The sequence below is a fragment of the Hemicordylus capensis genome, chromosome 5 (genome assembly GCF_027244095.1).
Source record: "Hemicordylus capensis ecotype Gifberg chromosome 5, rHemCap1.1.pri, whole genome shotgun sequence".
Taxonomy (NCBI): Eukaryota; Metazoa; Chordata; class Lepidosauria; order Squamata; family Cordylidae; genus Hemicordylus; species Hemicordylus capensis.
The window spans coordinates 116,301,491-116,323,467 of record NC_069661.1 but is presented as its reverse complement, the minus strand read 5'-3'; positions in this window follow the sequence as shown (position 1 = coordinate 116,323,467).

Sequence of the window (21,977 nt, the reverse complement as noted above, 5' to 3'; positions counted from 1 at the left end):
CACATTCATAAATGGCATTCACTCTCTCCTTTTCTGAATTAATCAAGCTTTTATTTTGCATTCACTTAAATGGCATCATACAGCAAATATAAAACAACAGAAGGAACCAAAGGAGCATATTAAAGGTGATTTATTTCTCAGCCATTAATGCCACTGTGATCTGTATCATAGTTACAAAGAGAAACAATAAACTAATAGCAAAAACATTTTGAAAATGAAGCTTAAGCATAAATTCCCCTGCAAATGAACAACATATATTCAGATCTTTTATTAGGCAGATGGATAGTTTTGTGCTGCCAGTGTATTAGCTAGGGACTAGCACAATTTATTTTTAAACTCTCTCTAGCTGGTATATTGCTAGCGTATGTGCTTACAGGCCTAAGGGATTGAGAAATCTATTCGTCTGTTTTGCTATTAAAGCAAACATAATCATAGCCTCTGTTGGTTCCCATGGAGAATTGTGTTATAAACTGATGGCATGATACTGTCCCAAGATTCTAGTACCACTGGCTGGCAACAAAATTTTATATTAAGCTGCTGTACTTAATATAAATAAAATGGAAACACTTAAATTTCTTTTGTGGGAAGCATTCCAAATACACTGAAAACTGCCCATGCATTATAGAATATAGAGCTGAAGTATGGATTCAACGTGCAGTTTGCATATGCCCCCAGTTTCTGTACACCGGGGACCATCCTGATTCTCTGTATAGATTACAATCATCCTTTGTTGCAGATGTTTATCCTTGATTATAACTGCTCTCCCAAATTTGGCCTTTTGGGGAAATGCTGAGGATTATTTTTGAAAAATGTGGTAGCATGCTCTAACTAGTGTTCATACATGTACACTACAGCTGGCTGTTTTTAAATGTGCTGTAAAAACATTGCCTAGCTTTTAACTGACTGTTTTTATGCTAGTGTTATATTGATGGATTTTATGCTGGCTTGAATAGTGTCACTCTGCTATTTTCAGTTTACAAAACATTTCACTGCCTCACAAGTTGTGTATGTTCCTAAGGTTCTGTGTGATTGAAGAGGATTTCTCCTCCCCTTCTCCCAGGCAAGGAGAAGAGTCAAGGATCTCACTCACTCACACAGATCTCTGCAACTTCATGTGAGTGTGAGAGAGCTTTTGGTGCCTTTCTTCTAGCTCAAAGGCAGGAATCAATTGTTCAGAGCCTTGGAATATTTCCAGATGGAAGGTTTTTTTGTTTTTTGCTTTTTGCTTTTTGTTTTGCTGGAGGTTCAGTAGGCTTACGCAAGAAATGCTCACAGGGTTTATTTTTAAGCATCTGAAGGAACAAGTTGCACTAGTTCTGTCCACAGCAAGCCAGACATTGTGGCCTAGGGGTTCCTTCCCCATCCCACTCACTGTCCCTCCCATTTTCATCACCCTCCTCCCAAGATGTGCTCATGCACATGCAACAAATACTCCTTTTTATTTAATTTTTTATTGTTGTTGTACAATAGGGTGTGTTGTTCTGGGTTACTGCACTTCCAGCTTACTTATCTTCTGCAGCAGCAACACCCCACCACTGCTGCCACACTGCTCTTGAAACTCCTGTGGAGTTGGAAGGTTAAAATGAAATAAATAAAGTGCCTCCTTAATCTCTCTGGACTTGGTTGCTGATATCTTAATAAATTACTTCCTGAAAATCCTGCTCACTTGTTTCCCTTTTGTCCTGTCCAGTCATTCCTACCTAATGACTTGGCTGCAATCTTGTACACCCTTACTGGGAAGTAAGTCCATGGAAGTTAATGGGACTTAGTTCTGAATTAATATGCATCAATTCTGCTGCTGAGACCAGAATTCAGTCACACACACACACACACACACACACACACACACACACACACACACACACAATTCCTGCCTCAGCAGCACAACTGATGCATGTTTATTCAGGTAGGGGTGTGTGTGTGTGTGTGTGTGTGTGTGTGTGTGTGTTAGGGATGTGCATGAACCTGTTGGGCAGGGGAGGGCATTTCTCCCCGCTTTCCCCCCGCTGGTGCCCAGTATTTCTCAAGTCCTACGGGGCCGCAGCATGCTTCCCTGCTGCCCCATTTCCTCTTCAGCAGGAAGTGGCCAGAAGTAGCTGGCACACATGCGCCCGGCAGGCACGAGGGTGCACATGTCATGAGTGCCCACATGCTTGCCCGACATGAGTGTGGGCGCTCGTGATCTGTGCACGCTCACCCCCAATGGATGCATGTGTGGCAGCTACTTCCACCACTTACAGCCAAAGAGCAAACAGGGTGGCAGGGAAGTACATTGCCCGCCCCCCCGTAGGACTTGCGAAATACTGGGCGCTGACAGGGGGGGAAGCGGAGGGAGGGGTAAGTGCACCCTCTCCTGACTTTAAAGTGTGACCCCACCACCATCGAGCCACCTGACATGGTTCCATGCTCATCCCTAATGTGTGTGTGTGTATACATACATACATATATATATATACATATCCATGCTTTGGGAGGAACTCAGAAGGAGAGCAGAGGAGGAGGAGATGGTAGTAGTGAATCATTAAATGTTATGACCTGAGGAAGTGGACACCAAGACTGCTACACATGGCTGTCCTTTCCCCAATGCTTTGGCCATAGGCTAGAATGGGAAATCACTAACATGCTTATAACTACTTTATTTCTTCTCAGAATAGGATAAGGATCAGAAGCATGGTAGACCCTTGTTAAACCATTATGCTGTACTATTTTCAGCCAGATAGCTCAAAGGGTTTTGATACAGCCATATTTAAAATGTTTGATTTTCAGCCATTTCAATTTATCTTCTTAATCTCCAATCTTGGATGAAGGAGAGGTAAACAATGCTGCAAACACACACTCCTTTTATGTAGCTGACTCCAAGACCACATTCACATGCAACACGAAACTGGAGGTTGATGAGCCTGCGGTTTCAATTTCAAACCATAAATTGCATCACAGACGTTTGTCCAACAATGTTGTCCGTCAACCACGTTTCGGGAGAGGGGAGCTCCTCCCTCTTCCTGGTCCACCAAGGCAGATCCCAGCAAGCTCCATATGGGGCTGGGGGCACACCAGCATGTGCGGGGGGGGGGCTTAACATTTCAAATAAATAAATAAATAAATAAATAAATAAATAAATAAATAAATAAATAAATAAAGTACATCATATGTAAAACCAAGACACAAATATACAGTCTGACACATTTGCATTCCAAACTTGAAGTCCAAAATTCAAGTTGGAAAGCACATCCCAACATCCATCCAAATTATTCACAGAATGCCCTGGCGCCTGGCCAAATCCAGCAGTAACTTCCGCTGCACATGCTATCGCTCTCACCAGCGGCCTCGGTGCTTAAGGGCCTGGGTTGGTGGGGGAGAATTGAGGATGTACCTCACCTGAAGTCATAGGTAGGCCTGCAGGGGAGCATGGCCACCATTCCCGCTCAGCCAACAGAGGACACGCTGCTAATGGCACTTAAGGGGTAGCGGGGGGGGGAAGCAAACCATGAGGTGCTAAAAGGCTCTTGCTGGGCTTGGAAATGCTGAGAGGAAAGACCTGCCATGGCATTGCCAACCCCCATGCGCCACGTGCGAGCCAGGTGAGGCTGCCAAGCAGAGAGGCAGGCGGCTCGCCACTTGCTCGGCCAGTGTGCACCACCGCCATGGGGCCTGTCCTCCAGAGAAGGGGTGGACGCAGTGCAGAGCAGCTGCCAGCAGGGCAGGCACACACATTTGAGCCAAGGGCGATGCTGCCAAGCAGAGAGGCAGGCTGCTCGCCACTCACTCAGCCAGTGTGTGTGCTGCTCGGGGCGACCGCCTCTGTCGCCCTGCCCTAAGTACAGGCCTGGATGCAGGGACAGATATTTACTGTCATTCAAAATTCCTGGGTGTGGCCCGGCATTGCTATGTATGCATATCTGCCACCACAGAGAATCACAGGAAAGGGGAGCCCCAATTTCCAGCTACTGCAGGAGAGCAGGGTCACCATTTTGGGTGGACATGTCCAAGTGGGTGGACAGGCTGTCAGGGGGCATGCTTTGACAGCTTTATAGTGGCGGTTGCCAAGACACAGAGAGCTGTTGGAGGGTACCCATCGCCACTGCTAGACTGAATAGAGCAACCTGGCTGGGTGCCATCTGCTATCCGGCCCCCATGGCCTGACACTCTCATGAGGGAGCAGTCCATGGGAGAAGGGGTTCTTTTGTTGTCAAATTTTATTAGCAATTCTGCCCAACACTCCTGTCCCCACTGAGAGTGAAATTCATCAGTTGTGGGGGGCTATCTCCATGGCCTTACACTTTCATGAGTGAGCAGCCTGCTCAGGATCAGCATCCATCATCATCACATGTGCTGGATTGCTCCTTTCAAGGGGGCCATACTGATCCTGCTGTCTGGCCCTTCTTATGAATAAGCCTAGGGACCGCACAGGTAACCCCAAGGGGAAGGGACCGGGCCTCCCCTTCCCAACTTATTTGTTCAAAAAGGAAGGAAGGAAGGAAGGAAGGAAGGAAGGAAGGAAGGAAGGAAGGAAGGAAGGAAGGAAAGAAAGAAAGAAAGAAAGAAAGAAAGAAAGAAAGAAAGAAAGAAAGAAATTGGCTATTCAAGAGTCCTTGGTTAGGACTGCCTTATAAACCCGACCCTGGGTATCCCTGCTCTGACATATGTGTCCATAACCATGGAACCACAGTTATAGCACTGTCTGCATTCAGACGCAATGCTTCAGCAGCCAGCCTCAGTGGCAAACCTTACTGCAAACTGAATGTTCAAATTGGAGTTGGCAAGGCAAACCACAGGTTGCTTTTGGCTCGAAAGCATGGTTGCATACATTTGGACATAACGGAGTTTCAACCTCTGGCCGATTTTGTTACATTATGGATTCAGCCCATGTTATTTGCTAAATTTGTACCAGAAGTAACAGCAACAGTCATTTGGAAGGGTACCACAGACAGAAACAGACAGACAGAGAATGAGAGAGACAAGACTACATATGGGATGGGGAGAAACAGGGGCATAGCAAGCCCTGAATAGGCCTGTGTTCAAGAACTGAAGATGGGCCCTCCCCCTCCCTTTTTGGCACCATATAAAAAGAGAGAAAGGGGGTTAGAGAAAAAAGGAGCTTTTTCCCTAGCCTCCTCCTGCTGTAGAGTCAAGAGGCAGCAAGCATCTGGCTGACAGGGAATATGTCTTGCCTTCTGCTTCCTCATGAGTAGCAGTGGCTGACTCCAGCCCAGACTCCCATCTTCCTTCCAGCATGCAACCAACATCTGGTTTCCAGTCAACCACAACTCCCTGCCCCCTTCCTCTATTGCCCTCCCATCCCCTCACTCTCGCTCCCTCCCTCTCTGTCCCTGCCCAACTTTCGCCAGAAAAGCCAGGCTGAAAAGTCAGCCACCCTGCTCTTTCTCTGACAGAGTTGTTCAGAACAACTCACTCTGAGCCGGAGGCTGGAAAAGTAAGCTAGCTCCCTCCCTTGTCTCGCTCCCTTGCTCATTCAGCCCTGCCCAACTTCTGTCGGGAAAAGCCAGCCTACTGCTCCTCCTCCGACAGAGTTCAGAGCAACTAGCTGAGCTGGAAACTGGAGCAGTGAGCTCTCCTGCTTCCTCCCTCCACCTTCCCTCACTTACTGATTCAGCCCTGCCTTTGGCTGGAAAATCCAGCCTGCTCCTCCTCCAACAGTTTCTCAGAGCAACTCACTGGAGCAGCACAGGGCTCAGGAAGCTGAGGATTGGGCTCTAGCCACTGGATAGCCACCTGCTCCCACCAGGACGGTGGCAATGGTGCCCTGCCCAGCCTGAGACTTTAAAATGCAGCTTGGCCACCCTTGCTCAGTGGGGGTGGTGGCCTAGGTTCTTTGAACCTGTTCACGCAATGGTGGCTCTGCCCCTGAGGAGAAAGCTTCTTTCTTTAAAGAGTGCTATTGTGCAAGAACAGCAATAAAAAGTTTAAAAATAAATAAACCGTTTTAAAGATCATAATATCAATCAACTCACCTGGGGATGGGAATGAACTGCACAAGATGAGAACCTGAAAGAAAGGAACATTCCTATTTAGAAGGGAGGGAGCATGTAGGGTGTACCTTTGGGAGTCAACCCTTCCATGCATCACCAGGTAACTGCTCCTTTACATATATGGCTGCCCACACTGTTCCTCCCTCATGTGAAATTTTGCACTGCATGTTCATGTTAGAGAGAAATAAAATATTATTTGGGGGGGGGATTTCCCCATGAATTGGATCTGAGAGGGGCTGTATGAATCCCTAGCAACATTGCCCGTAGGAATCAGCAAAAAAAACCCACAGGAAATACAGAATATATCACTGTCTGGAAAGAACCTTGGACAGGTTTGCAAGACAATGAAATGCTTTGCAAACCTCTCTGTAGCTTTAACATTTTTGTCTAGCCACCCCACACCCAGATACAAGTCGTCTAAGAGAGACAGGAGTGTGTGTGTCTTTTTTAGAAACTTCTGTCTTGCAGTGGGAACAGGCATTATTTATCATATCTTTATAACATATATATATACTTTATATGTACATCTCTAAGTGGTGTACAAATTTTAAAACACAATATAAAACAGTTGAAACTTCACAAAATAAAGTAAAAACAATCTCATAAGATAAATATAAATTAAACGGTTTAAAATAAATTTCAATTAAAAGCTTGAGAAAACAGGTGCATCCTGAGGGTCTTCCTAAAAGCAAACTGTGAAGGAGATGCTCTTATTTCCACAGGGGGCATATTCCAAAGCTTTGTGGACAGCCACAAAGAAGGTGCGGTCCTGAGTCGCCACCGAATGAGCTGGTGGCAACCATAACTGGACCTCTCCAGATGCTCTGAATAGGTGACAGGGTTCATGACAAAGAAGTCACTCTCTTAAATACTCTGGACCCAAGCTGTTGAGGGCTTTATATATATACCAGCACTTTGTATTTTGCTCAGAAACATATAGGTGACCCGTGCAATTCTTTTAAAATTGGTGTTATATGGTCCATTTGGGTTGTCCCAGAGAACTATCTGGCTTTCCCATTCTGTACGAATTGTGGTTTTCAGACTATGTACAAAGGCAGCCCCACATGGAATGCATTTCAGTAGTCAAGCCTGGAGGTTACCAGCACATGCACCACTGTTTTAAAGTCATATGATGGTAACCTCCGGCTTTAAGAGATGATATGCCATACTCCCAGGGCTGGATTAAGCTAGTGCGGGGCCTGTAGCATATGTTATAAAGGGGCCCTAAAAAAATTTAAATGCACATAAATATTAAAACATAAATTATTTACTTGCATAGTAAAGTAATTCCATTTTTTCATTTGCTATATTTTGGAGTATGGGAGACCAAGCCACAAACTCACTCTTACTACAACAACAACAGTGAACATTTATATACCGTTTTTCAATCAAAGTTCTCAAAGTGGTTTACATAGGGGGAAAAAGAGTAGATAGAGGATTCTCTGTCTCCGAAGGGCTCACACTCTAAAAAGAAAAATGTGGTAGGCACCAGCAACAACCACTGGACAGATGCTGTGCTGGGCCTTCCCTTAAACAGCACATTTAGCAGGAAGTGGATATTTATTGGAAGCCGGGCGTGCAGGGCCCTCGAAAATGTGGGGCCCGTAGCAAATGCTACATTTGCTACTACATTAATCTGACATAGCATACTCCCATATTTAGTGTGGAGAAGCACAAATGGGTTTCGATTTGGCTACTTGCAACATGCTTGCCACTTCCACTTCCACTGTTTCCCTTCCCAAATGACATGCTTATCTTTAGGGATGAGGAAGGCGGCAGCAGGTGCTTTCAGGGCTCCAGCAGAGCATCCTTTCCTGCAACAGACTCTGATTCCCCAATGGGAAACTGAAACTCTTTTGCATGCTTTCTCCAAGGGCCTTCTCCCCAGAAGAAATGATACAAAAAGAATGCCCCGCCCCCACAAATCTCAGTGTTTAGAGAAGCAGAGTCTCAACTATGTCCCAGGTTGCAGAACATTTGGTTTCCTCCCAAGAACCAAGTGGTTCTCAGAACCAATTTGCAAAGCTGGCATTTGTCTCTTGGTCCCACTAGTAAATGGTTACTAGATTTTTCTGAGGCTCTGACTTGTGACTCAAGAAATGAAGATTAGGAGATAAAGTGTGTTGCATGGTTGATCAAGAAATTGAGCCTGTTAGGGTCGGGACAGAGCCTGATAAAATCTAGACAGTGCAAAGAATGGCACTAGTAGTCCTCTGGAGAACATGAGAAGGTCAGCCCCTGACACCTAGCAACCCTGCCCATTTGAATGTGAAAGTGTACAGTTTGGTGCAAGTGGGATGAAATGCTGGGAACTAGCAGTATGTAATGATTTGTTAAATAACTTGAACACAACATTCAAGAAAGGAATTCTCAAATGTGGCAAAGTGTCGTTTACAATTTATAATGGGCTCATCAATAAATATGATGCAGTTTGTGCAAATGTTCAATTTACTTGAAAAGATTCAGGTTTATTTTTACAAGGGTGCTGTTGGGAGGAGAGATTGTTTTATGGTAGTAAGCATGAATTGTCCTCTTTGTTAAGCAGGGTCTGCCCTGGTTTGCATTTGAATGGGAAACTACATGTGAGCACTGTAAGATATTCCACTCAATGGGATGGGGCTGCTCTGAGAAGAGAGCATCTATATGCTTGCATGCAGAAGATTCCAAGTTCCCTTTCTGACATCTCTAAGATAGTGCTGAGAGAGACTCCTGCCTGCAACCCTGAAGAAGCCACTGCCAGTCTCTGTAGACAATACTAAGCTAGATGGACCAATGGTCTGACTCGGTCTAAGGCAGCTTCCTATGTTCCTAACAAGTGGTGCACTCTAATTGAAAGACTGATTAGATTTGAAAACATTGACCTATTAAACACTGCAAACTAACTGAAAATGAATAGTCTATGAGCATTTATCAAAGGCCATAAATAGCCCAAGTATCCCATGGGATACATGAAAAGTGAAGCAAGATCTCATGAAATCCATGATATGAAATCCTGGATATGAAATCCATGATATTAACAGCCCTCAAAAGGAAGAACCATATCATCCTTCTCCTCTTGTAGAATCTCAGCAGAATAACAGGCTAGTAAGGTATCTGTTCTGTGAAGCCTCTGGCCAGCTTCATAACCCCTCTTCCCTGTTTGTACCTAATTACAAATACAGTACAATAACTGCATATTCTTTCCCAGTTTTGCCTGCTTCCACTTCCCTCCCCTTGCTTTGTCCCCTTTGTGCCAGTTTTAAGTTGCAAGCCCTTTGGGATAGTGTCTGTTTTTTCACTCTCTATATAGCACACACTCATGGATTATGCATTATTATAGATCATATCATATCATATCATATCATATTTATTTATCAAAATTATACTCCACCCAAACTTAAGTCTCTGGATGGCATATCATATCATATCATATCATATCATATCATATCATATCATATCATATCATATCATATCATATATTGTATAATATATATGATATTGTAATATATCATAGATACGATAGATAGATAGATAGATAGATAGATAGATAGATAGATAGATAGATAGTCCGGCCGACCTGCCTGCACCCTAGCCTTACCTCAGGAGTAGTGGTGATGGGAAGGGCATGAGGAGGCCAACCGGAAGGCCAGGCAGAGCTGCCACTGGCCTGGGACCTGGTGGGGTTAACATGGGTAGCCAGACTCCAGCAGATTTCCCAATGGGCTGAGCGGCGCCCACTGAGCGGTGTCAGCCAGGAGGTGTTTCTAATGGAGGCGGCTACCACTCTGGAGATGGGGTGGGGTCAGAAGGAGGGAAGAAGGGGAACGGAGGGAAAAGGGCCCTACTGGAGGGGCTAATAAAGCACATGGGTGAGGATACAGGAAGGGTGAAACTTGAGTGTTCTGACTGTGAAGCTGAGAGGCCGATGAGAGGCAGAAGGAGGGGAGACGGACCTGGGTGCTGCTAACCCCCTTCTCTTTCTTTGAGGCTTGGCCCAGGCCCGTCCAACTGACCCCCTTAAAGGGCCCAGGACACACCTGGACCAACAATTATCATAGTGTATATCTTATTTATTTATTTCTAAGACCATTTATCTCGGGGCGCAATTGTTTTATCTCAAGCCAGCAGGCTATCTTTATTCTATTATTATCCCCAAATTCAGACATGCATTGACATTGGCCCGAATGGACGCCCTTCCATCTGCCGTTTTAGAGGGCAGGTTCAAGGGCATCCCTTTCCCTGCCCATGGTACCTAATTTATTTCACATTGCAATTTGGTCTGGCCATTCAGATGATCCATTAGAAGACTACTTTGCCATGCACCCACCTGCAGACCTCCTGAGCTTGCCATTTTGGCAAGATCAGTTTCAGTTTTGTGAATGAGTCCCAGCTTATAGTATCTGGCTATTTATTTATTTATTTGATTATTGATTAATTGATATACTGCCTGATTCCAAAGGCTCTCCAAAGGCTCTCCAAAAGTTCACATTTGATCATTTTAAAAACTAACTTTAAAAATGCCAGACAAAAATATTTTTAAAAATTCATTCTAATGCTTAGGAATATCCCTCATTATTTTTTGTTTCTAGAAGCTGAAGCAAACTGCAGTAAAAGCCATAATGTGTGGCTAAAATTACCTAAAGTGCCTCTGACAGAATACAAAATTTGATGTTCACAGAAATCTGTAATGAGCGATATGTATGTTCTTTTGCAATATGCTTTTCTTTTCTTTCTTTGTTTTTTGCATGTCTTTCTTTGGGTTGTTTGTTTGTATTTATCTATTGTTTATTAGCTTGTGGTTTCTAATATATGTACAAAAACTATATCTCCTTAACAGCAGTTGCTACTTTCCCCCTAAAAGCCTCTTCTCTCAAGGTCTTAGCCTGAGAGACATATTGTGACAATGAGTTGTGCTCATTATAAATAAGAAGACATTGGATGGCATTCAGACTAGAGATGTGCAAATCAATTCAAGTTTGAATTGATTCAAGCGTGAAACGGGCTGTTTCAAGTGATTTGAACTCAAAACAAAACACTATTAAAATAAAGGGCCTGTTTCAAGTTCGAATTGAAATGACCCCATTTCAAGCACAAATCAATATGAGTGTTTTAAGCAACATTTTGGAGGGGTTTTTTTCTTATTGCTGATTGGTTTTCTGGCACTGGCTTCCAATTAACTTAAGATCTCCTTGGTTCTTGGTTGGCTTGTTATCATTCAGCTCAAGTGTTGTCATGGGCAACTGTACCCCTATTGGCTAGGAGGTGGGAGAAGGGAGGGAAACAAAAACAGGAGGGGAAAATTCAAAGGGCATGGGGAGGGAAGGCAGAGAGAGCCCTTAGTGTCCCCTTGAAGAGGATACATCAGGAGAGGAAGAAGGGAGGAATCGAGGAAAGTATGATTTTGTGGTTTTCTTTTATCAGCACTGAGTATAATATGCTGTGCTATTGCTGAAATATTATTAACTATCTGGTTTTGCTGGCTCTCAGATTAACAAAGGGAGAACATGAGTACCTGTCTGCTTTCCTTGAGTTGTGGTTTGTTTTGTTTGTGAGATAGCATTGTGGTAAGAAATGGACCGTGGAAGCTCAGCTCTTTATGTGTGTATATTTTCTGTGTGTAATATTTTCTTGGTGATTACTGTGAGATGAGCTCCATGTCTGGTCTTGAGACTAACTTGTACTTCACTCAATGAATCTGCATTGCAAGGTGTACTCAGTCAAAATGTGTCTGAAGTTGCTCTAGTGGAGCTTATGGGTATGTTTGCTGTTAAGGCTGATAATGCAGCAACTGTTCAAATGGAGTCAAAACTGTGTGTGAGAGAACAGCTTGTGCAAATTTGCAGCTTTTTTTTTTACTGTGTTTGAAAAACGGTGTGTTCTGTGTTAGCAGGGACAGATTCCCTTTTATTGTGTGCTTCTAATCTGCAGTGTTTTGCAAGGCAGGGAAACAAATTGTGTAGCAAGTTGCAATGCAAAACTTGTGTGCACTCTGTGAATGCAGCTTGTTTCGGCCATAAGGAACAACAGGGAACTCAAAACGCCCCATTGCTCCCCATGGGTAGCTCCTAGGGACACCAAAGTTGATTGGATGGTATGGTGTGATGAGTGCTATCTGCCACAAATGAAATGGGCAACCCACAAAATAAATCGGCAAGCGGGTGATTTTAAACAAAATTTTAACCTTTCCCATAACCCCTAAGGGGTTTTTGGAGAAGGGTTAACTTTTTTAAAAAATTGCCTGCATTCCCATTTATGTTGTGAGTTGGGTGATAGGTAGCACCCATCATGGCCTACCACCCAACTGACTTTGATGGGGAACAGTGAGGTGTTTCAAGTTTCCCCATTGTTTCCTATGACCGAAACACTCAAACCGTTTTGAGGTGGATTCATCTAAACAGCCAGTTAGAGAATTCTATCATTCATTTTGAGCTTGAAACAAATAACAAAATCCATTTCATGCACAGGCCTTAACTAGGGGGCAGGAACTATCTGTGTTAAAGCTGGGAATCTAAGATGAAAGTTGCTGAATGACACCAACTTCAAAGAACGTGGATTTTTAATTCCATGGTTAGATCCTGCCCAGCTAGGCTACTCATATCACCAGATATAAAGGCTCAGACTGTCTGGGCTCAGACTTTGCCTTGGTTTCAAGATCTCCTTGGTCCTGGTGTGCTATGTTTTCTGATCCTTGTTCCTGCTTGGTTTGACCCCAGCCTTGGCTTTGACTTTCCATTTATCCTCCACTTCTGATTCCAGTCTGCTTGGCTTGACCCCCAGCTTAAACTCTTACTTTCAGTTTCTGCTGGTTTTTCATAATTGACTTCAATATTGACTCCTAGCTTGTTTCCTGACCCTGGTTCCTGGTTGACTCTAACGTTCCTTGGTCTCTCCTGGGCCCTCCCAGCTTTTACTTTGGGTTCTGAACTTCTGACCTATCCCAGTGGCTGCTCATAACTTCACACTGACAGATATAATGATATGCCATTAGCAGAAGTTCATTTTGTTACTGTAAGGAATGTTATGCTTGAACAAGAACTAACCAAGGATGATGCTCCACTTTATGACAAAAAGGCCTGGATGCTACCACTTTATGACAAAAAAGTGTACTTTTAGCAGCAAGAAATATTTAGGCTTATAAGAAAGGAAGAGCATTTTAAAAAGAAAATGTAGCAGAATATCTTTTTTTAAAAAAATAAAACCCAGAATAATAATAAAAAGACCTTTGTGAGGGGGTTTTCCCCCTTACATTTTTGGTATATTAGATGATAAAAGCTCAGGCAACTTTAAAGGGAGGAGGAGATATTGTGTCATTGTTGCACTGCAGCAAAGACACCACTCCTAGAGCATTGATATTTTATGGAAATCCATCTCTACTCATGTCAGATAAGGCTACAGTTTTAAAACAATTCTTTGAAGGCAGCTGACGCTCAAATGAGATTGTGGGCTTATCTGACTGAAGCTGGAGGGCTGTTAGTTCTTAGAAGATAACAAATTGCAGTAAGACCTTTGGAAGCCAATGTTATCTGATAATTGACCTTAGCCCTCCATTAAATGCCCTCTATTTGCCTTGTCTAATATAAGGTAGAATTGTCTGAATTTTGCAAAGCTTTTTTCTATTCAGAGTGAGCAGAAGTGAGGAAAAATATTATTCAGCTAAAACCAAATTAACCATATTTCAAAGAAAACCTTTGCATTTCATTCCCTCCAAGGTTTTAGTATGTAATGTGAATAATAGTCAATAGGTAATATTTATTCAAAGAAAGTTCAGTCTTTGAACTTGTCTCTTTGGATGAAATAGAACTCCATAATGTTGGAGAAACTGGGGAACTCTAGGCTCATGCTCCCATATATGGTGGTTTTATCCCCAAATCAAACAGTCAGGAGCTTGCATTCTTCAATTTATAAAGTTAGTTAGTGGGGATGTTATTAAAATGGATTGACTGGCAATCCTCTTAAATGACTTAGGTCAAGGCATCTTAGGTATCTCATCTATAAGAAGACACCTGAACCTTCTCTTTTTAGCAGCTACTAAGCTTTAATAATGGGTCGATGGAAATGAGTAAAACCTCCAGATTGGTTTGAATAATCTGGAACATGATGTTGCTTGACAAAAATTGCCTTGGAATATTCTTTTTGTGAAAGGTTGTATATAAATGTAAAAATAGATTTTCAATTCAAATAAAACTCAACATGAATATCAAATACATGATACTTTGTGGGAGGGAGAGAAATGCCCCACCCTTGATTAACTTTGCAGATTTTAAAAAAGAATTTTTACATATTTTTACATAAAAAGAAAATTTACATATTTTATTGATTGATTGAATTTATATACCAACTAGTATAGAAATCTCTAGGTGGTGTACACCATATGCTAGACCAGTCCATTTGATTTGAACATAAATACATATTAATCTCCAAGTACTAGAATCGGTCATCTTTGTCCAAAGTTTAGAAATGCTGGAAAATGCAGTTTCTTATGTTGTTTCATCTTGTTTACCAAAAGTCTATAAATTTAATCTCTGAATATTGGTAGCATTATGTTTTAAATCGGAAACTCTTGTTAGAATTCTACTTTATCTTCAAACTCCAGTGTAAACTGTAGCATTCCTTCCTGTGTACTATGATAGACAACTGAACATAGGGAAATTATGGACTATTTGTTATTACGCTGATTAATGTTTATAAATATTCTTTTTAAAAATCCACATAACCCTCAGCTTCTTGTTTGCTGCATCTCAGCTGTTTTGTTCAGGGCAACTTCACATATCACATTTTTACAGTTGCTGCAAAATATTGAATATAAACTAGTAAATCTGAACACACGGCAAACACATCTTTGCAGCTGAACACATCTTGCAAATTCATGTGCCTGGGAATGGGATTGGCCATGGGTCCTTGTCACAGAAATATACAGTGGCGAAATGTCAGGAACTGAACATGCAAAAGGTCTTGACCTGTGAGACAGCAGATAGGGAGTTGGCCTGTACACTTCTGCCTGCCTCTGGGGAAACCACAGGGCACTTTCTAGACTAGCTGCTCAAGAGCAGCAAAATGTCTCCGTTCAGGCAAGTTGCATTGAAAACGTAAACAGCAGGGGGGAGGCAGTCTAGTGGCAAATAACCTGGAAAAAAGCAACTTCCTTACACCAGATATACAACAGTCTAGCTCTATATCTCAGCGATTAAATTCGAGACAAGGCATTGGCAATGTGAATGGCACCCTGCTGTCCACTTAGGGACCGCGGTGTCACAACACAGGAAGTGTGAAAGCTCACTTCCAAGATCCAACGTGACCCCATTGCAGGGTTTAATCTGGAAAGCGCCCAGGAGAGTAATCATGAGAGCCAAGTGAAACCCATTGCACCAACAGGCCAGCAGATCAGGTAATACTCCCTGACTCTGTAAAGGTAGATCTTTTTTTAACACCTGCTCCAAAGCAGGGATTGATGTCATTCTATACCAACATCCAAATGGTTCAATTTTATTTGCATTTATATATCACCTTTCTAACTAGAAGCAACCCAAGGCCATCAAAAAGTAATAACAGAACAAAATAATAAAAATCAGTATAACCATAAATAGCATAAGGCAGCTGAAATAAAACCAGAGCCCCACAACTAAGGCCCTTAAAATCACCACTACCAGCCAAAACAACATGCTCCCTAAAAAGCAAAATGAAAAGGCCCAGTTTACACAACACACCTGGAAAATGGAAGAATAGGGCAAATCAGGTCTCTGTAGAGAAGACATCAACAAGGATGGGGCCTCCACCAAAACAGCCTTGCTCTTAGTGAATGCCTATTGTACATCAGAAAGCAATTGCACTTGGAGTGAGGTGTCAGATGATAACTAGAGTGTACAGGAAGACAAATATGTGTGGCAATGGTTCTTAAAGTACCCAGGTGTCCCAAACCTCTTAGGGCTTTAAAGGTAATAACCAACCAACCAATAGGTAAGTAATGCAGATCATACAAGGTCAGTGTAATTTCTGAATGATTTTCTTGGGTAGACCTGCATAAACTGCATTGCAGTAGTCTTACCTGGAAGTGACCAGAGCATGGACATGTAGTTCCTTTTCAAATAAGACCATAGCTGGTGAACAATTTGAAGCTGGTGAAATGTGCTCATGTCAGGAACATTGTGGTAGATTTGTTTTAATTCCAGAATGTTCATATCCCTGAAAGTTGTACCCCATTCCTTAACTGCTACACTATTATTTCTGCCCTGAATTCCTTTCTGACACACATCCCTGAGACCCAGGAGCTCCATAACCAAGCACATAACTTGTATTTAATCCCCACTGTCTGACAAATAATCTCAACCAATGACTCAGAGGGTCTTTCTCACATTCCAGTATGTGGTAAATGAGAAAGTATTACTGACTTGTGCTTCATCTTTTTGTGATTCTGAAGCAGTGCACAGAAGGGGAAGTCATTCATCTCCCCTACAGAGATAAACCAGCTCTTTTTGCATCTGGAATTCATGCATCTCCACATGAAAGGGAAGTGCAAGTTGTCCCTTTGCACAATACAGTGAAAGGATGGACAATAATCACAAATCATGCATGCTTCCTTTTTCACCATTTCCTGGAACTGTAGACAAACTTGGTAATCAGGAACAGAGTGTAGATGGGAGCCCATCAGTGTCACGTTAGTACTATACCTGGGTACACTGTACTCAGGTATATAATGCCGCTAAATGTATATGAGATGAACTCAGTGACAATGCACAGCATCAGTAACTTTGATGACAACATCTTTCTAGGAGTGAATGAGCAAGTAAATAGGGAATGAGCAAGTAAATGAGCATCTGATGGTGTGCTTGATGTTATTATCTGATAGTATGGTTGTAATTGTGTTGCTTGAATGAATACTATGAAAACCGAGAAGTTATCTGGGTTTGTTTCCTGTGCTAGTGGCTCTGTTTTGTAGTCTCTTGTTGCTAGTGAGTGGTTGCTTATGACTGGGTGCTGTCTGAAAGCAAGGACAGGTCAACCACCCGAGGTCCATGAGGAACAAGTGTCATTGCCCAGGATGGCTTGTAGGTCATTGATGAGTCATTGAATTTATTTGAGCTAGGAGCAGTATATGATAACCCTGAAGTTCTATCATTTTCTCTACTAACATAGGTTATTCCTGTCATATAAGTTTAGAATAACTTCTATCATAGTTATTCCTATCAGAGTCTTTTCCTATCATAGGTTATTCCTGGGTACTAGTCTGGCCTTGTCAACTACCTTTCACCTTACTTAATTGGGTGGGTATTGTAGGAATACTTTCTCATATATCTTTCAGGTGTAAGTCTCTGTCCAATGAACTAGAGGAAATGTGGTTATATCATAGGGCTTGGCAGTAGACAGTGAATCAAGTGGTGTGTTTGGGGAGGGTATGAAAGCTAGTGTCAAGGTCTGGCCCAAGGCCAGCGAAGTACACGGCTCGGCTGCTTGCTGTGGGTGAATGACAATTGTTGAAACTCAGCAATGAGTGGGAGTCAGAGGCTCCAATTTATGGAGCCAGTCGAAAGCTCCCAGGTGTCAGGATTTACGGCTTGTCAGCCTTCGATAACAGGCGCTTGCTCCTCCACACCGCCTCCAGTTGTGACCTGCGTTTGAAACACCTGCGTTGCCGTGGCGTCGGTGGAGCTCCAATGCCTAAATCATCCCCCGATTGGTCGCTGACATTTTCTGCTGGTTCAGGCTGTTGAGTCTGTTCTGAACCGTCAGCTAATTCCACTGCAGTCGGGCTCTGCCCTTCAGACATTCCAGACTCGGCTGGAATGCCGACAGCTTCCCTTTCTTCCTCGCTGTCAGAGCTAGGGGACATGACAGCTAGAAGCAGTGGCCTAGGAAGGGTTAGGTGGCCCGTGTTCACACAGGCCATGGCTTCTCCCCCGACCACAGCAGTGGTGACTCTCCCTCACCTCGGCAGTGGCAGCAACTCCCCCCAGTGGTGGCATTCTCCATGCGCCACTGCTGGAGTCTTCAGCGCTCCTGCCACTTCCTTCAGGGTGTGGGAGGGTGCACCCTCTCTTGCACTCTCAGCCTCCCAAGCCCCAGGAGTGGCTAGCCAGTGGGGTGAGGAAGACGAGCGAGGCAGCCCTAGAGGCAGGAGCCATGAGTTCTTGGAACCCATGTGATTAATTATAGCTCCACCCCAAGCTGGAAGCATGTCAGCATGTGCAATGCTTGGTTTCCAGTATAAAGTGGTTCTTATATGTCCATGATGGAGTTGTATAGTAATGCCCAAAAAGTTAACCTGCTGCATGGAGTTGCCTAGGCTAAGATTGATGAAGGGGTGAAAATGTGGAAGTCATTGAAGAATTCCTCAAAGACTTCTTGCCCACAGTACAGATGGTAAAGATGTCATCAGTGTATATCTGAAAATATACATTCAAATGAAATATACATTCAAAGGTATATTTCCTGTTGCCACAGAGTTGTGACAAGCACAGTGCGATGATGTTGTTAGTTACAATCCCTTGTATGTCACACCTCCAATCATACTATGGGCCATGCATTTTAATTAGAAGTCTGTTGTTTTCTGTTATATGGCAACAGAGTGTGAGGACATACTCTGCAGCCATATGGGTGTTTCTTTGTAGGGACATATGCTGTACAACATGAGGCATAGAGGCAATTAACAGGCATTTTACTGAAAAGGAGATGAAAGTGATCCATTTTGAAAAGATCCGGAGCAGAATCTTTTTGTTTGTTTTCATAAAGCGACATTGTTGAATGACTATTATAAGGATAGCTATGGTAGCAAACAACTTCTTTCTGTAGCTTCCTCAAAGGAAAGGAACACTGGATCACATAGGTGCAATCTTTCATCAATCAAACCTTCATCAATCTTTCTTAACACAGAGAGCCACACCTCTGCAGAAGCATGTGCTACACCACCGGAAGCTGCCTTAAGGCCAGCTGAGGTCTCATGACTCTTCCAGATAATATAACATCACATTTGCAATCCTTTTGTAAAACTGGGACACGGTAGCATTTGGGGGAGTTTTGATATAAAAGTAGGAATTATCTCAGCATTCTAATACAGGCTTCCCCAAACTGCGGCCCTCCAGATGTTGCTGAACTACAACTCCCAGCATCCCTAGCCACAATTTATTGTGGCTGGGTATCCTGGGAGTTGTAGTTCAGCAACATCTGGAGGGCCGCAGTTTGGGGAAGCCTGTTCTAATATGTTAAGGGACCTGCTCTTCTCCTCTGAATTCTTGCATACATTTTATTTTGGATATGAGATTTTGAAATTCCAGGAGAGTAGCAGTTTGAACATGAACAACAGAGTCCTAATGTGGCCTAGAGAAATTTTAAAAATATATGTTGTTACAGTACATGAGTTTTCTTTCAGAAGAAACATTTTGAGTTCTCTAAGCACATTCACCTGTCTTTCGACTTTCCAACAGCATATCTCCTGTTTTTTGTGGGCAAATCTGTTTAGGAAGGCAAGGCAGACCTTCTCAGAGATCTAGGGCTTTATTATAGAAGATAACATACAAAAACAATAATAAAAAGGGAACAGTACCCTTTAGCCAACCAGTATAGAAAATATTGGGTTGTAGCATCTGAAATGTTTAATACTAAAGAAGAGCTCTCAGTGACTTGAAAGGTTGCATGCAGTATCCCAAACATTGAGAGTAACATCTAGAGTCCAGTGTTCACTCTGATTTTTTTCATCTGTGTGCAGAATGAGTTTTGTTCTAGCCGGAAGTATCAAGGCAGTGTGTGTGTGCACATGCATTCAGAGTGGGGCCTTCCTGATTTGACCTGAGTGGGATCTAAAATTAACTGAGTGGACATCAAAAAACTTGTGAGCATGTGCATGCCTTAGAAAGAACACTAACCCAAACTAATGAAGCATTGGTGCAGGATTGCTGCATGAACACTCAAAGGCAGGGGCAATTTCAGTCTATCTCCCCTCCCATCTGAAGTCAATGGTGATCCTCAAAAATATGTCCCTGAGGGTTGCACAGCCCTCAGAGAGATATTTGGGGGTGGGGTCACGACTTCAGAGGAAAGGGAGGATTCATGAAAATCATCCCTCCCCTGGAGCATTGATGCAGCAATACTGCATCAGCTCTTCATTAGTCTGGATGTCAACCTAAATATTTAGTGTATGTTCAGGTATATTCACTTTATGACAACATAACCAGTAATTATGTAATATACATAAATTTCATTTCACAAGAAAATAATTTTAATTGTTTTAATGAGATGGCTAATAAACTTATGATATACTGGTGCTTTTAAATGCTAACCCTAAGAATAACAGATACATTTCCAAAATGTTCATTTTTCTAATTTTGGAGTCCACTTTGGTACGTGTGTCTAGTTCTTTTTTAATTACAGAGTAAAAATTAGCCAACTTTCTTTCTGCAGTGTAGCTCATTTACAACTTAGTACTTTAAAAAAGAATTCTAAGAGAAAAGCATATTTACTCCAAAATGAAAAACATATTTCTTAATGGGTGTTCCAGTATCTTTTTATGGGTGCCAAGGTTTAGAAATATTTTGGCTCAAGATCCTGCTATGTGACCTTTATGTGTTTCTGAAATTGTTAAAATACTTGAAGATTCTTTTCCTGAGTCTTATGATTATACTTCCTCTACAACATTTCTGTCTTTGTCCAAAATATTGCCTTGCAGGCATTTTCTCTCTGAGACAGATGCATGTATTATAGTTCTGGCATGATATTTCCATGGAACTTTAGAGATGAGAGCAACTCCTAAAAAACGCCCTTCACGTACTGACATTTGAAATGAGTTGTATTGTAAGAATCCTGCAGAAAATGAGGAAGCTAAAAACACATGCTGATCGTAATTGTTCTGCCTGTGGCATGTTGTAGTGTCTTGATGGATTGATAGAACTTTTATTGAGGGAATGATCCACAGAGATGCATGTCCAACCAGAGTTGAACATATGAATTGAAAAGTACAGTATTATGTTTGCAGTGATGCCAGGCGATATGTATGTTTTGCCTTGCAGATATTGAGTCTATTATGATGTTTTCACACACACAAGTCATCACTAGATGGTACAGCCATGATATGTGTCAACATGCAATATAGGAAAGTAAAGTAAATAATAATCTCTGATCCAAGGCTTTGTGGTATGTCTGAATGCACAGGTGAAGCTTGTGCTCCTGCTTCCTCATTACCAGCTTCAGTCTTTGGGATTGGCACAGTACATCAGCACAGGAACTCCTGCATGGTAAAAAATTCTGGGATCTGGTTGCATTTATTTTGAAATGGTAACAGTATAACTGTAGGTTGACTCCTAAATAAACTGCTCTAATTTTAAGAAAAGGAATGGAAAATGTGCCTTAGATTCCTGGGGAACTGTTGAAGTTTCAGCTTTGAATGATCTTAAGATTCTACTAGTTAGCTATTTGTAGGTGATAGTTTAGATGTACAGTTTCCTAACCAGTTGCATCCTGTGATTCAAGGAGTATATAAAATTCTTGATATGAAGCTCATCATTTCAAAACATGCCCCGACTGCCATTATTCTAGCTAGGAAGCATTCAATTGTAGACCTATTTCTTCGTTGGTTGCTTTCTAAAGAGAGAAGATTCTCCCTTACTAAACTTTGGAAAAGGAGAAAATCTGCTCTTTTGAAGAAGATGCATAAGAAAACCATCCTTCGGGGAGAAAATAGGTGAAGAAACTAAAAAATGTGTTGAATGTTGTCAATACCAGGAATAAAAACAGACCTATATAGCACCCCTTGTTTTCTGGGGTCACTTTAAAAAGCCTTATTTATCAGAAACTGCAAACTACCATACAGAAATATACCTTTAAATAGGAATTGCTGCATTTTCTTTCCCCCCCATGGAGTGAGCTCAAATTCTTCCCATCATAGGGCACAGATTCACTGAATGCTGTTGAGTCAGCTTCCTCTATAATGGGCCATCTGCCCAATTAATAATAATAATAATAATAACTTGCTGCAGTGTTACTATTATTAGCAGTAACATAGCATATTATTAATATGCTACTAATAAT